The 13,593-nt window shown below is 42.2% G+C and overlaps 1 protein-coding gene and 1 pseudogene across 1 annotated transcript in view; both read right to left on the bottom strand.

Moving 5' to 3' along the window:
* Positions 1–13,593, bottom strand: part of LOC126181874 (zinc finger CCCH domain-containing protein 18-like) — a 98,996-nt gene that overhangs the window by 34,876 nt on the left and 50,527 nt on the right. The window lies entirely within an intron of this gene.
* LOC126097379 (U6 spliceosomal RNA) lies at positions 10,933–10,988 on the bottom strand (annotated as a pseudogene).

The following is a 13,593-nucleotide window of genomic DNA, read 5'->3' as shown; positions in this document are numbered from 1 at the left end:
TAATAATGAATAAAAAATAGGAACACAGATAAGGTACTACGAACAGCAAACAGCATAGTGACCGCATTACTGTAGCCATACCTACCACAGTAGTACAAGTTTATGTGCCAGCTAGGTCTACAAATGACGGATAGATTTAAAAAAATGTAAGATGAGATAAAAGAAGTTATTCGAACAGCTAAGGGAGATGAAAATTTAATATTCATGGGGGACTGGAATTCTGTAGTAGGAAAAGGAAGAGAGGAAAAGTAGTAGGTGAATAAGAACCGGGTGTAAGGAATGAAAGATGAAGCCGCGTGGTAGAGTTTTGCAGACAGCATAACTTAACCAAAGCTAACACATGGTTCAAGAACCATGAAAGAAGGCTATATATGTGGAAGAGACCTGGAGAAACCGGAAGGATTCAGACTGGCTATATAACGGTAAGACTGAGATTTAGGAACAAGGTTTTAAATTGTAATTCATTTCCAATGGCAGAAGTGGATTCTGAGCACAATTATTGGTTATGAACTGTAGATTAAAACTGAAGAAACTTCAAAACGGTAGGAATTTTAAGGACACGTCATCTGGACAAACTGAAAGAACCAGAGTTTGTAGAGAGTTTCAGAGGAAGCGTTAGGGAAAGACTGGCAAGAACAGAAGAAAGGCTACCTCTGAGAGATGAAATAGCGAAGGCTGCAGAGGATCAAGTAGGTAAAAAGACCAGGGCTGGTAGAAATCCTTGGGTAACACAAGAAATATTGAATTTAATCGATGAAAGGAAGAAATATAAAAATGCAATAAATGAAGCGAGAGAAAGGGAATACAAACTCTAAACAATGAAACCGACACGAAGTGGAGAATGGCTAACCAGGAATGGCGAGAGGGCAGATGTAAGGATGTAGAAGCACATATCACTAGGTATAAAACAGATTACGCCTACAGGAAAATTAGAGAGACCTTTGGAAGAAAGAGAACCAGCTGTATGAATATCAAGAGTTCAGATGAAAAACCAGTTCGAAGCAAAGAAGGGAAAGCAGAAATGTGGAAGGAGTATATACAGGATATTTCAAGGTTGATGTACTTGAGGGCAATATTATAAAAATGGAAGAGGGCGTGGATGACGATGAAATGGGATTTGATATTGCGTGAAGAATTTGACAGAGCACTGAAAGACCTAAGTCGAAACAAGGCCCCGCAAGTTGATGAAAGCCTTGGGAAAGCCAGCCATGACAAAACTCTTCCATCTGGTGAGCAAGATGTATGAGACAGGTTAAACACCATCAGACTTCAAGAAGAGTATAATTTTTCCAATTACAAAGAAAGCAGGTGCTGACAGGTGTGAAAATTACCGAATTAACATTTTAATAAGTCACGGTAGCAAAATACTTGCATGAATTCTTTATAGACGAATGGAACACCTGGTAGAAGCCCACCTCGGGGAAGATCAGTTTTTAGATCCTACGAGTTATCTTTGAAAATAGGTTAAGGCGTAAAATATAGGAAGCGAAAGGCTATTAATAATTTATAATGAAACCGGATGGCAGTTATAAGAGTCGAGAGCCACGGATGGGAAGCAGTGGTTGAGAAGGGAGTGAGACATGGTAGTAGCTTATCGCTGATGCTATTCAATCTGTACATTGAGCAAGCAGTAAAGGAAACAAAAGAAAAGTTTGGAATAGGGATTAAAATCAAGGGAGAAGAAATAAAAACTTTGAGGTTCGCAGATGACGTTGTAATTCTGTCTGAAACGCAAAGGTTTTGGGAGAGCAGTTGAACGGAATGACGAAGGGAGCATATAAGATGAACATAAATAAAAGCAAAATGAGGATAACGGAGTGTAGTCGAATTAAATCAGGCGATGCTGAGGGAATTAGATTAGGAAATGGGACACTTAAAGTAGTGGATGAGGTTTGCTATTTGGGCTGCAAAGTAACTGATGGTGGTCGAAGTAGAGAGAATATAAAGTGTAGACTGCCATTGGCATGAAAAGATTTTCTAAAGAGGTGAAATATTTTAACACCGAATGTAGATTTAAGAGTTAGGAAGTCTATTGTGGAGTTATTTGTATGGAGTGAAGCCATGTATGGAAGTGAAACACTGACGAAATCGTTTTAAACAAAAAGAGAATAGAAACAGAAGATTGTTGAAGATTAAATGTGTAGATCGCGTGACTAATGAGGAGGTACCGTATAGAATTGGGGAGAAAAGAAATTTGCGTCACAATTTGACCAAAGGAGGGGATCGCTTAGTAGGACACATTCTGAGACATCTAGGGATCAGCCATTTGGTTTTGGAGGGAAGTGTTGGAGCTAAAAATCGCAAAGATAGACCGAGAGCTGTATACAGAAAGCGGCGTTAGTATGATGTCATTTGCATTGATTATTCGGAGATGAAGAGGCCTGCACACGGTAGAGTGCCACGGAAAGTTACATCATACCAGTCCTCGGACTGAAGGCCACAGCAGCAATCCTCGCCAGTGTCTGAATTTTATCTATCGTTAACACACAAACCGTGTTAAGTTGGCTGCTTTTTGTACGTCACAAGTCTTCAATATCTCGTCGGAATTGGGGAGGTCTGCGTTAGAGTTGAATTATAAAAGAATCATTTTTACGGTCAAAATATTAAAAATAAATAAATATAACAAGGAAAAGAAAGTGGAAAAACTTCTGGAGGGAATGTTGGGACTCGGCATCAGTTACTGCTGCTCCTGTGTCATTTTATTGTTTACAGTCTTCTTCATTTGTCGATTGGGAGCCATGCTCAGCAGTTCATTGTCACTTCCATGTAGGCACATCCTGGATATCTACCGCTTTCGGGCCCATAGGTAATACATATTTTTAAAAAAGCACCAAAGTGATATATTAACGCAGAATATGTTTATAAACACATTAAAACTTTCTGGAAAAGGAATCGGCTGTGATTAAAATAATTTTCCAAATTGGACAAGTTTCCAGATTACACAAAACTTAATGGGCTACGTAAAATTTGTCAGGTACCATGTACAAAAGTAAAGTAAATATTTTTAATTATACATATATCGTATTTACATACCTTCACTCCAGCACAGTAGATGATGATTTACTGTATATTGGTCAATAGAACATTGGACTATTACACTAATTGATAAATAACTTGGCATTTCTATGTTTTTACTCGAATTTTAATTTCGTTTTTTATTATATGTAGATACATATTATTCTCAAGTTTATTTGCTTTACATTTCACACACATATCAAGGAGGGAAAGTTTGTTTAATTCCCTGTACAAAGTTGTTTCCTTCAGGCAATTTTTTGGACCATACAATAGTCCCAACAAGTTGGGAGAACTTGTGTGTGCTGCAAATTGCATAACATCATTAAAGTGGGGTCCCGACAAGTTGGGAGAACTTGTGTGTGCTGCAAATTGCATAATATCATTAAAGTGGGGTCAGTTGACAGAAAGTCATCACTTCGAATGTAATCATCTACACTACATGAAATGTTCTTATTTTCATTTATTCAGGAATTTGCTGCTCCATTTTCTTGAACTTCGATGGCCACAGAAGCGTCTTGTTCTTGACCCCCAAACCCCGTTTTGTTGAAGCACTTGGTGACAGTTTCGGGTTTTATTTCCTTTCCTGCCAAGCCAGTCCACTTTACTGCATCTAGGACAGAAACTGACCGTGCAAGAGCAAAAGCACTTTCGGCTTCTTCAACACTAACAATAAGATATTGCATCAGTAATCGCCTATAATGACACTTGAATTTGTAAGTAAGCCCCTGGCCCATGGGTTGTGTGAGGCTGGTTGAACCTGGAGGAAACAACGCCAATTTCACGTTTGGTAAAGTTACTTTCGGGTGACAGGTTGCATTGTCAAGGAACAGGAAATCTTGGCGATTTCCTTCTTTCGTTTGGAATTGAAAGAGCCCAGCCATTGTTCCATAAGACCACTCACTATCCACGCCTTTCTATTGCTTCGCCATGAGACTGGAAGCTTACTGACGTCTATGTTTTTGAAATAAAGCGGTTTTGCCGTCTTTCCAATCACCAGTGGCTTCTCCTTTTCACCTAACATGTCTCCACACAGCAGTACAGTGAGTCTTTCCTTAGAAATTATTCCGCCGGTGCACTTTTCACCTCGAATTTATAGCGATTTTGAAGGTAGCGCGTGATATAACAGCCCCGTTTCATCGGCATTGAACACGTCTTTCGGGTCATAATTCGCAATTAAGTGGGGGCTCCCCCCCCCTTAAGGGCTCTGAGCACTATGCGACTTAACTTCTGAGGTCATCAGTCGCCTAGAACTTAGAACTAATTAAACCTAACTAACCTAAGGACATCACACACATCCATGCCCGAGGCAGGATTCGAACCTGCGACCGTAGCGGTCGCTCGGTTCCAGACTGCAGCGCCTAGAACCGCACGGCCACTACGGCCGGCACAATTAAGTGGGACAGTATTGTCTTCCACTCTGCTACTACACTTTCCCGCACATCCTTAGCTTCCCCACACACTTCATTCCACACGATGTTGTTTGAAACTGTAAAGCCACCCTGTGGGTGCCCTAAACTCCGTAATTCCAAGCTCGTCAGCGACTTTCAGAGCCTCGCTCTGCTACATGGGTCCAGGTAAAGCTAAGTCTTTTGCCCGCGCTCTTACCAACCATTCCCACACTATTTCGTTAATTTCTTCATTTCCGGTGTTCTTCGCTTTTCTTTTCATCTGCCCTTTCCCTTTCATCCATTCGTCTCGAATCTTGTCCTTGTTTCTTAAAGTCTCATAAATTTGTGTTCTACCGCATTTGAAACACAACGTAATTTCGGCGCAGAGGGTCTGTCTTTCTCACTCGCCTCGACAACATTAATCTTTTCGCTAAGTGTTAACGACTCATACAGTTTGTTCGACATCATGTTACTGTATCTCTTAAAGTGCTACTAGTCAACTGAAACTGTCAAAAAATAATGAACCTGCCTGGTAAAACCATTGTTTAACTCTCGAGCGGGCGCGCTGTTGTAAAAAGTACAACAGCAGTTTTTATGCCTGATCGATTCCTTAACCTTGAGCTATTGCACCATTGCTGCCATGTATTCCATTGTCGATGTTTTCTCGACAATGTTAAAGTGGCTTCAGTGCATTTGGTTAGCTTTCTCAGTTTGTTTTCTGAATTGTAAGCAACGACGTGTCGAATATTGTAAAAAGTACAACGCGCACCTGCTGGTGTGGCAGTTCGAAGATTTGTTCCAACTGTCAATGTCCAGAGGAAAGTGTAACTATACTTGCTGGTTGTTTATAGATGCACGTTAAACGTTACTTTGTCCACAGCGACATCTGAATGTGTTAATTCAGTTCAGTTCTTCGATGTTTTGTTCCAATTCGAAGAGTGTATCAGACGAAGAAATTCGCAAACTGCTCGAAGAAGGTGATGATAAAGTCTATCCAGACTTTTCAGATTTGGAGGAAAGTAATGTAGATTTGAATGATGAAAACAGTGAATACTACCATGGCAGTGAACCTGAACTTGAAGGTGAGGATGCTGATGATCCCCAAGAGACAGCAGATGTACGAGGGTTCTGTATTTAAAAGACAAAGTTTCACGTTGGTGTAAAAGCGAGTGTGCTAAAACATAAAAAACCAACAGAAAAAACATTGTGCAAATTCCACTAGATCCGAAGAGAAATGTGATGGCTGTAACTGATGAAGTTAGTGCATCTTTGAAAGTAACTGAGCCTGACTTTATTGATAAAATAGTAAACTATACAAATACTTATATAAATAAACAGCGAGACACATTAATTCTCACGCAAAAGAGGTAATAAAGTGACGAAATAATGGCTCTGTTGCGGATTTTGTTTTAAGAAGAAAATGCCATCATGCTAATGTACTGGAACTCTGGGCAGCAGACGGAACAGGAACGCTACTGCTTAGCACTGCAATGAGTTACAATAGGTTTCTGTTTTTATAAGCTGTATGCAGTTTGTTGATATGGAAACGAGGAATGACAGGGGAAAAACTGATAAGTTGGTTGCAATTCGTACAGTATTGGATCTTTATGCTGCTAACTGTCAATGTGTTTATAGCCTTGAGAATTCACCAAGATAGATGAAATGCTTCACCCCTGCGGAGACCGCTGTAGATGGATTCAGTACATACCCAGCCAACCGGCTAAATATGGGACAAAAATGCTTTCTCTGTGTGATGGAAAAACATTTTATTGCAGTAATCTGGAGGTTTATTGCGGCATGCTACCAAAGGACAATATCTGGTATCTAATGCTCCTGAGGACATAGTGAAAAGATATATGGTGCCTATAGAAAATTCTAACATGAAAGTTACAACTGACAATTGGTACAATAGCTACCCCCTTTCTGAATATTTGCTGAAAAGACTATCACTTGCATTGGTAAAATGACGAAGAACAGACGTGAAATTCTTCCAGAATTTCTCCGCAAAACAAAAGAAATTGGAAGTGCAATGTTGGGATTTCAGTAGGATAAGACCTTAATCTCATATGTTCCTTGTACAAACTGTGCAATCACACTCTTGTCCGCTGTGCATGACATGGCGACAGTGGATGAAGAAACACACAAACCGGAAAGCATAATTGAGTACTACATGACAAAAGGTGGAGTTGACGTTGTAGCTAAAATGTGTGCCTGATACTCCATTTCAAGAATTACAAGGAGATGGTCATTGGCTACTTTTCAGTTTTTTCTGAACATTGCCGTTATTACTTCGCAAACCAATTTCCTGTTAAAGGTGTTACGAAAGTGAACATTTTTCTTAAAAACTGGCTAAATTGTTATTTAAAGAGCTAAAAAAGCAAAAGCTTTTATTACAAATGTTGAAGATAGTGAATACGAAATGCTTGCTTCAATAAATATAATAGTCTGTTTAAGACGGGTTTGTTTTCAGGGAGAAATGTTGTAAATTTCACAACGCATGCCTGCTCGTGTGACAACAGTAGGCGCCCCTGGCGGAGGGTTAACGGAACAATTGCCACCTCTTTCACTGCGCACATTGCAGCAGTGTGTTGGTAGATGCGCGACAATGTTCCTGTATGCATCGGCGTGCGTCAATAGCCGGCCGGAGTGACCGAGCGGCTCTAGGCGCTACAGTCTGGAACCGCGCGACCGCTATGGTCGCAGGTTCGAATCCTGCCTCGGGCATGGATATGTGATGCTTTTAGGTTAGTTAGGTTTAAGTAGTTCTAAGTTCTAGGGGACTGATGACCACAGCAGTTAAGTCCCATAGTGCTCAGAGCCATTTGAACCATTTTTTATTTCTTTTTTGCGTCAATAATGAGGAAAACGAGAAAGCCGACAAACAGAGCGCTGACCAACGAACTGTTTCCTTTGGTGTATTGTACCGACACTGAGGGTAACTTATTCGTTGTTGCACTGAGCGGCGCGGTTTTGGGTCTGCACTAGCAGCGCCGCGCTGAGTGGACATCTTTTCTTGGTTTTGCGCCGCTTAAGGGGATACGGAATCACCTATCCCCACAATGTTAATATATGCCTACTATAGGGAACATTTTCTCACAAACTACTGGAGACAGAGAGGTAAAAATTTTACTGTATGTGCATTCATATGTTACAACAATACTGAAACAACAGTTTATTGTCAAAGTATTTTCTTACAGAGATATTGTACATTTATTTTTAAGTAAATTTTTTCCATCGCTTTTTACTAGACTATCACCCCTAAGTCTTTTGTAAATCAGGTAATTAAAAAATCGTTGTTTCAGTATGTAATAGGGACCTATGTCACTACGTCATAAAAATTTCAGACTTCTAGGTTGACCAGTACCTGAGATAATGTTCCTAGATGAAGTAAAATGTAAACTTACGGGAAACGGAGAAAGAAGATTAAAACATTCCTGATCCGTAGCTAATACCCCCTTCACAGTCTTCATAATCATCTTCAAGTCTTCTTTTGGCACCCCTCTGCACCTGTCTTGCTTTTTTCACTAATGTCTTGATTATATTATCAGCATGCCTTAGTCTGTGCTGATCTAAAAAGAACATAGCACGTACCGTACGGGAACCAACACACATACCCAACTTTTGAAGGACCTGGCATTTAGTTATATTTCCAAGATTGAAGGTTGCCACAGCATCATACACACCAAAATGTAGTGTATTAATTCCGACAAACACTGTTTTTGGGAGACGATGCCATATCACACTATTCAAGCACTCGTTGGGGTTCTGCGTTTTTCCGTGAAGACATTTCATCAGAAGACTTCTGTCAGCCAGATCTCTGAAAATGGGCTTTATTTCTGCCATGATGGCTGATGGTAGACTGTGGTGGTGAATGTATTTCTCTCCTGTTGTTAGTCCCCTATTGTATTTACACCAGCTGTTTTCACCTTTGGGGCACAAACCATGTTGTGGATGCTCATCCGTGGATGCGGTGTGGAAATATGAAGCCCATATAGCTCTCCTCATTTCTTCAAGATTGCCTGTATTTTGCCTGATTGCAAGGCCATAGCAGTTCTGAATGTGGTCTATTATGGAATCAGTCAATCTTCCTCTGCCATCCAAGGTTTTCCCATCATCTAGTTTTTTCCCTTTCATAACTGATTTTAACCTTCTCAGCCTGGCACCCATTCTCTTCTGCACATGTCCTATACATTCAAGTTTGCTTATATTTACACTGTTCCCATATGGTTTGCTTTCCAAAACTTCTTTGAATGCTTTAGAGTCACCATCTCCCAGATATTTGACATAGCGAACATTATACCACTGTGAAGAGCGATGAAAAATTTTCTTCACCCCAGCAACCTCCATGCCACCACTACTACCATAATAATTAGCAATACAGTCATCACTGTGTTCATTTTTCAGCCTGCCTGTGCACCTACAGTATTTAGACATTATTGCAACATCAATAACCTTGCCAGTATCAACACTAGTTGCTGTTACAACACCATTGTTGGAGGTGTGGCCCCTTTTCTGCCACGTGCCATCAAACGCCACTGTGAGGTCACGACTGCCGTCATTTTCTTCCACTGCTTCTTCCACAGCAACCTGCATTGACTTCTGTGCTACATCTTCAACTGCAGATCCTAGTACATAATTGTAAGCTTCAAACTTTGAAGGTGCACTTGGAAGATCTAGAACACCACATAGCATATCACCAGCTGCTTTGCCCTTACCAATTGCTCGCAATCCATAAACTAACCTAATATTTACACTATAAAGTTCAGTTTTCTTGTATCCATTATTTACAGTTACTGAAACCGAACTTGGAAACTTACAGCTGTATTTACAAACACTGCATATTAAATTAAACTGGGCAGCCAGGCCAACATGGGATTCTACTTTCAGAGAAACGTTTCCATGACATTTTTTGCAGCACAAACTGTTTTCAAGAGCTTCACACAATATATTCGTATCAATGAGTTCAAAAACTTCATTCCCTCTATCAAGTAAATTATATTTCTCTTCCAAATCTCTTAGTTTTTTATGAGAAGCACTGTTTTCATTTGGTGTAAGTTCGTTCGGCAAATCAGTAATAAGTGGATTCACATTTTCCAACAGTGATGATGATGAACTGCTTTGCTTTGCTAATGAATCATTATTTCTTTTCTTTTGCCAGTTCACACGCTTTTTAAATACTTTTGCTTTAGCTCTAGGCATTTTCACTGCGAAAAATGAAGCACTAAATACGAAATAACTCAACAACAACTACTTTCTTATATCACACTGTTTACAAAACAGTCCCGCCACAAAGTCAAAGAGTAACTTGAGGAAACCAGAGAGAAACATTTTCGGGCAACTAGTGTATAAATAGTCGCTGGAAACCGGGATATTTGAATTCATGTCACTTTAAAGGTACTGCCAAAAAGTTCATGGTCAGCCACGAGAGACGTGTATAACTAAAGCGCAATACCCGATCTCACAAATATATAAAAATAAAATAGTTATAATTGTAGTAGAGCTATGTATGATACGTCATTTTAAAGAGGAAACATGGCAGAATATAATACGCCAATAAAAAAAAAATCGATTTTTTAACCCAAAATCCGATTCCGTATCCCCTTAACAGAGGTGTTAAAAATAACGTCCTTGTAGAGTCGTGAGTAACTAATGAACTGTAATACAGTAGGCTTTTTTCCGCATTGTACAATGAATTATTAAGCATGTTCTAATATATATTTTCCGTTGCCGCGTTATGCACGTTCCGATTTATACAAAAAATCATCATACAAAAGTGCACTGAATGCTTCGGGACTGAAATACTTGGATGGTTTGGGAAGATGTCCCAATTATACACGTGCCGATCTGAGCAAGTTTTACTGTAGTAAAAACAAACTAAATTCAATTAAAATGAAGGTCAGCGTTGCCCGTAATATTGATGGTTTATTGACAATAACAATTGTAACCGCTTCTCAGCTTTGGTTACTGATAACTGGATACCAGTGTCTATGAGTTTAATTTGTACACCACAGGACTGAAGATGATCACTTTGTGACTGAAAGTCGATTTTGCTACTAATAAACTATCAGTATTACGGCCAACGCTGACCTTCCTTTTAATTTAACATATATGGTTGTTGTGCACACAGCACTCCTTGGAGTCGCCAATCAATAAAACTAAATTCATTTTGTTCATTCACGATTTTATCGGAGTTTCATTGGGCAGAAGAGATTTCCAATTCTTCCATTTGAACAATGTTTCAACATGAGCTTCAACGAAAACATAAATAATTAAACTTATGAAACTTCCTGGCAGATTAAAACTGTGTGCCCGACCGAGACTCGAACTGGGGACCTCTGCCTTTCGCGGGCAAGTGCTCTACCGTCTTTTTTTTTTAATCTCATTTTGTTCTCTTTCGTTCGTTGTATCTGCTAGGGGCGGACGTCGTAAGACACCCGTTTTGGTTCGTTGTTGATCGGTGAACTCAGTTTTTTTTTATTACAGAGGGCAGCTAACCCTCTGACCGAACACGCTGAGCTACCGTGCCGGCTGCTAATCTTCTCTGTATCGTTCCAATTTTAGTATATGTACCGCCGAAGCGAGTACGTTCTAAATGGTTCAAATGGCTCTGAGCACTATGGGACTTAACATCAATGGTCATCAGTCCCCTAGAACTTAGAACTACTTAAACCTAACTAACCTAAGGACAGCACACAACACCCAGCCATCACGAGGCAGAGAAAATCTCTGACCCCGCCGGGAATCGAACCCGGGAACCCGGGCGTGGGAAGCGAGAACTCTACCGCACGACCACGAGATGCGGGCGAACCATCTGAGCTACCGAAGCACAACTCACGCCCGGTCCTCACAGCTTTACTTCTGCCAGTACGTCGTCTCCTACCTTCCAAACTTTACAGAAGCTCTCCTGCGAACCTTGCAGAACTAGCACTCCTGAAAGAAAGGATATTGCGGAGACATGGCTTAGCCACAGCCACAGCCTGCAAGGTTCGCAGGAGAGCTTCTGTAAAGTTTGGAAGGTAGGAGACGACGTACTGGCAGAAGTAAAGCTGTGAGTACCGGGCGTCAGTCGTGCTTCGGTAGCTCAGATGGTAGAGCACTTGCCCGCGAAAGGCAGAGGTCCCGAGTTCGAGTCTCGGTCGGGCACACAGTTTTAATCTGCCAGGAAGTTTCATATCAGCGCACACTCCGCTGCAGAGTGAAAATCTTATTCTGGAATTAAACTTAATTTACTCATAACAAAAATTTCCAGCTCAAGTGCATCAAGTGCACCGTTTCAGTACTAGCAGACGTTCCTTTACCAGTTCGATGCTCGAGGCGTTGGATACGGGCGGTTTCTTTCAATGGCGCCTGAGTTCGACTTTTTCATGATCTCTTCCATTAATTTTGACTGAGAATTTTACTGCAGGTGCGTATCCGAAAAAAGATCTGTTTTTAAATAAACGTTCCATTCACTTCCATTTGGCTTAAATTTATTTATTTATCTTTCCTTTGTTACGTCAAGATTCAAGATTGCAGCCCCACTCTCGAGCAATCATTCAGGCCAACAGTCAAGCCATCAAGCTGTAATCCGGCATTACTACCGGCCACAGCCAAACTAAAATTCCACAGTAACGTGAATAAGCAGGACTTACACTCCTGGAAATTGAAATAAGAACACCGTGAATTCATTGTCCCAGGAAGGGGAAACTTTATTGACACATTCCTGGGGTCAGATACATCACATGATCACACTGACAGAACCACAGGCACATAGACACAGGCAACAGAGCATGCACAATGTCGGCACTAGTACACCTTTCGCAGCAATGCAGGCTGCTATTCTCCCATGGAGACGATCGTAGAGATGCTGGATGTAGTCCTGTGGAACGGCTTGCCATGCCATTTCCACCTGGCGCCTCAGTTGGACCAGCGTTCGTGCTGGACGTGCAGACCGCGTGAGACGACGCTTCATCCAGTCCCAAACATGCTCAATGGGGGACAGATCCGGAGAACTTGCTGGCCAGGGTAGTTGACTTACACCTTCTAGAGCACGTTGGGTGGTACGGGATACATGCGGATGTGCATTGTCCTGTTGGAAGAGCAAGTTCCCTTGCCGGTCTAGGAATGGTAGAACGATGGGTTCGATGACGGTTTGGATGTACCGTGCACTATTCAGTGTCCCCTCGACGATCACCAGTGGTGTACGGCCAGTGTAGGAGATCGCTCCCCACACCATGATGCCGGGTGTTGGCCCTGTGTGCCTCGGTCGTATGCAGTCCTGATTGTGGCGCTCACCTGCACGGCGCCAAACATGCATACGACCATCATTGGCACGAAGGCAGAAGCGACTCTCATCGCTGAAGACGACACGTCTCCATTCGTCCCTCTATTCACGCCTGTCGCGACACCACTGGAGGCGGGCTGCACGATGTTGGGGCGTGAGCGGAAGACGGCCTAACGGTGTGCGGGACCGTAGCCCAGCTTCATGGAGACGGTTGCGAATGGTCCTCGCCGATACCCCAGGAGCAACAGTGTCCCTAATTTGCTGGGAAGTGGCGGTGCGGTCCCCTACGGCACTGCGTAGGATCCTACGGTCTTGGCGTGCATCCGTGCGTCGCTGCGGTCCGGTCCCAGGTCGACGGGCACGTGTACCTTCCGCCGACCACTGGCGACAACATCGATGTACTGTGGAGACCTCTGGCCCCACGTGTTGAGCATTTCGGCGGTACGTCCACCCGGCCTCCCGCATGCCCACTATACGCCCTCGCTCAAAGTCCGTCAACTGCACATACGGTTCACGTCCACGCTGTCGCGGCATGCTATCAGTGTTAAAGACTGCGATGGAGCTCCGTATGCCACGGCAAACTGGCTGACACTGACGGCGGCGGTGCACAAATGCTGCGCAGCTAGCGCCATTCGACGGCCAACACCGCGGTTCCTGGTGTGTCCGCTGTGCCGTGCGTGTGATCATTGCTTGTACAGCCCTCTCGCAGTGTCCGGAGCAAGTATGGTGGGTCTGACACACCGGTGTCAATGTGTTCTTTTTTTCCATTTCCAGGAGTGTATTTGAAATAATTTGGGGTAAGCATATAGTGTCACTCATGGGGAAAACTATTCTCTTTGCTGATGACAGGAATGTTATAGTCACTGAGGAAATAACAGAACTCCTTGCAAAGACAACAAATGGTACCCTCAACGAGGTACAAAATTT

The sequence above is a fragment of the Schistocerca cancellata genome, chromosome 1 (assembly GCF_023864275.1).
Source record: "Schistocerca cancellata isolate TAMUIC-IGC-003103 chromosome 1, iqSchCanc2.1, whole genome shotgun sequence".
Lineage (NCBI taxonomy): Eukaryota > Metazoa > Arthropoda > Insecta > Orthoptera > Acrididae > Schistocerca > Schistocerca cancellata.
Note: the sequence above shows the minus strand (reverse complement) of the source record. Positions and strands in the feature narration are given on the sequence as shown.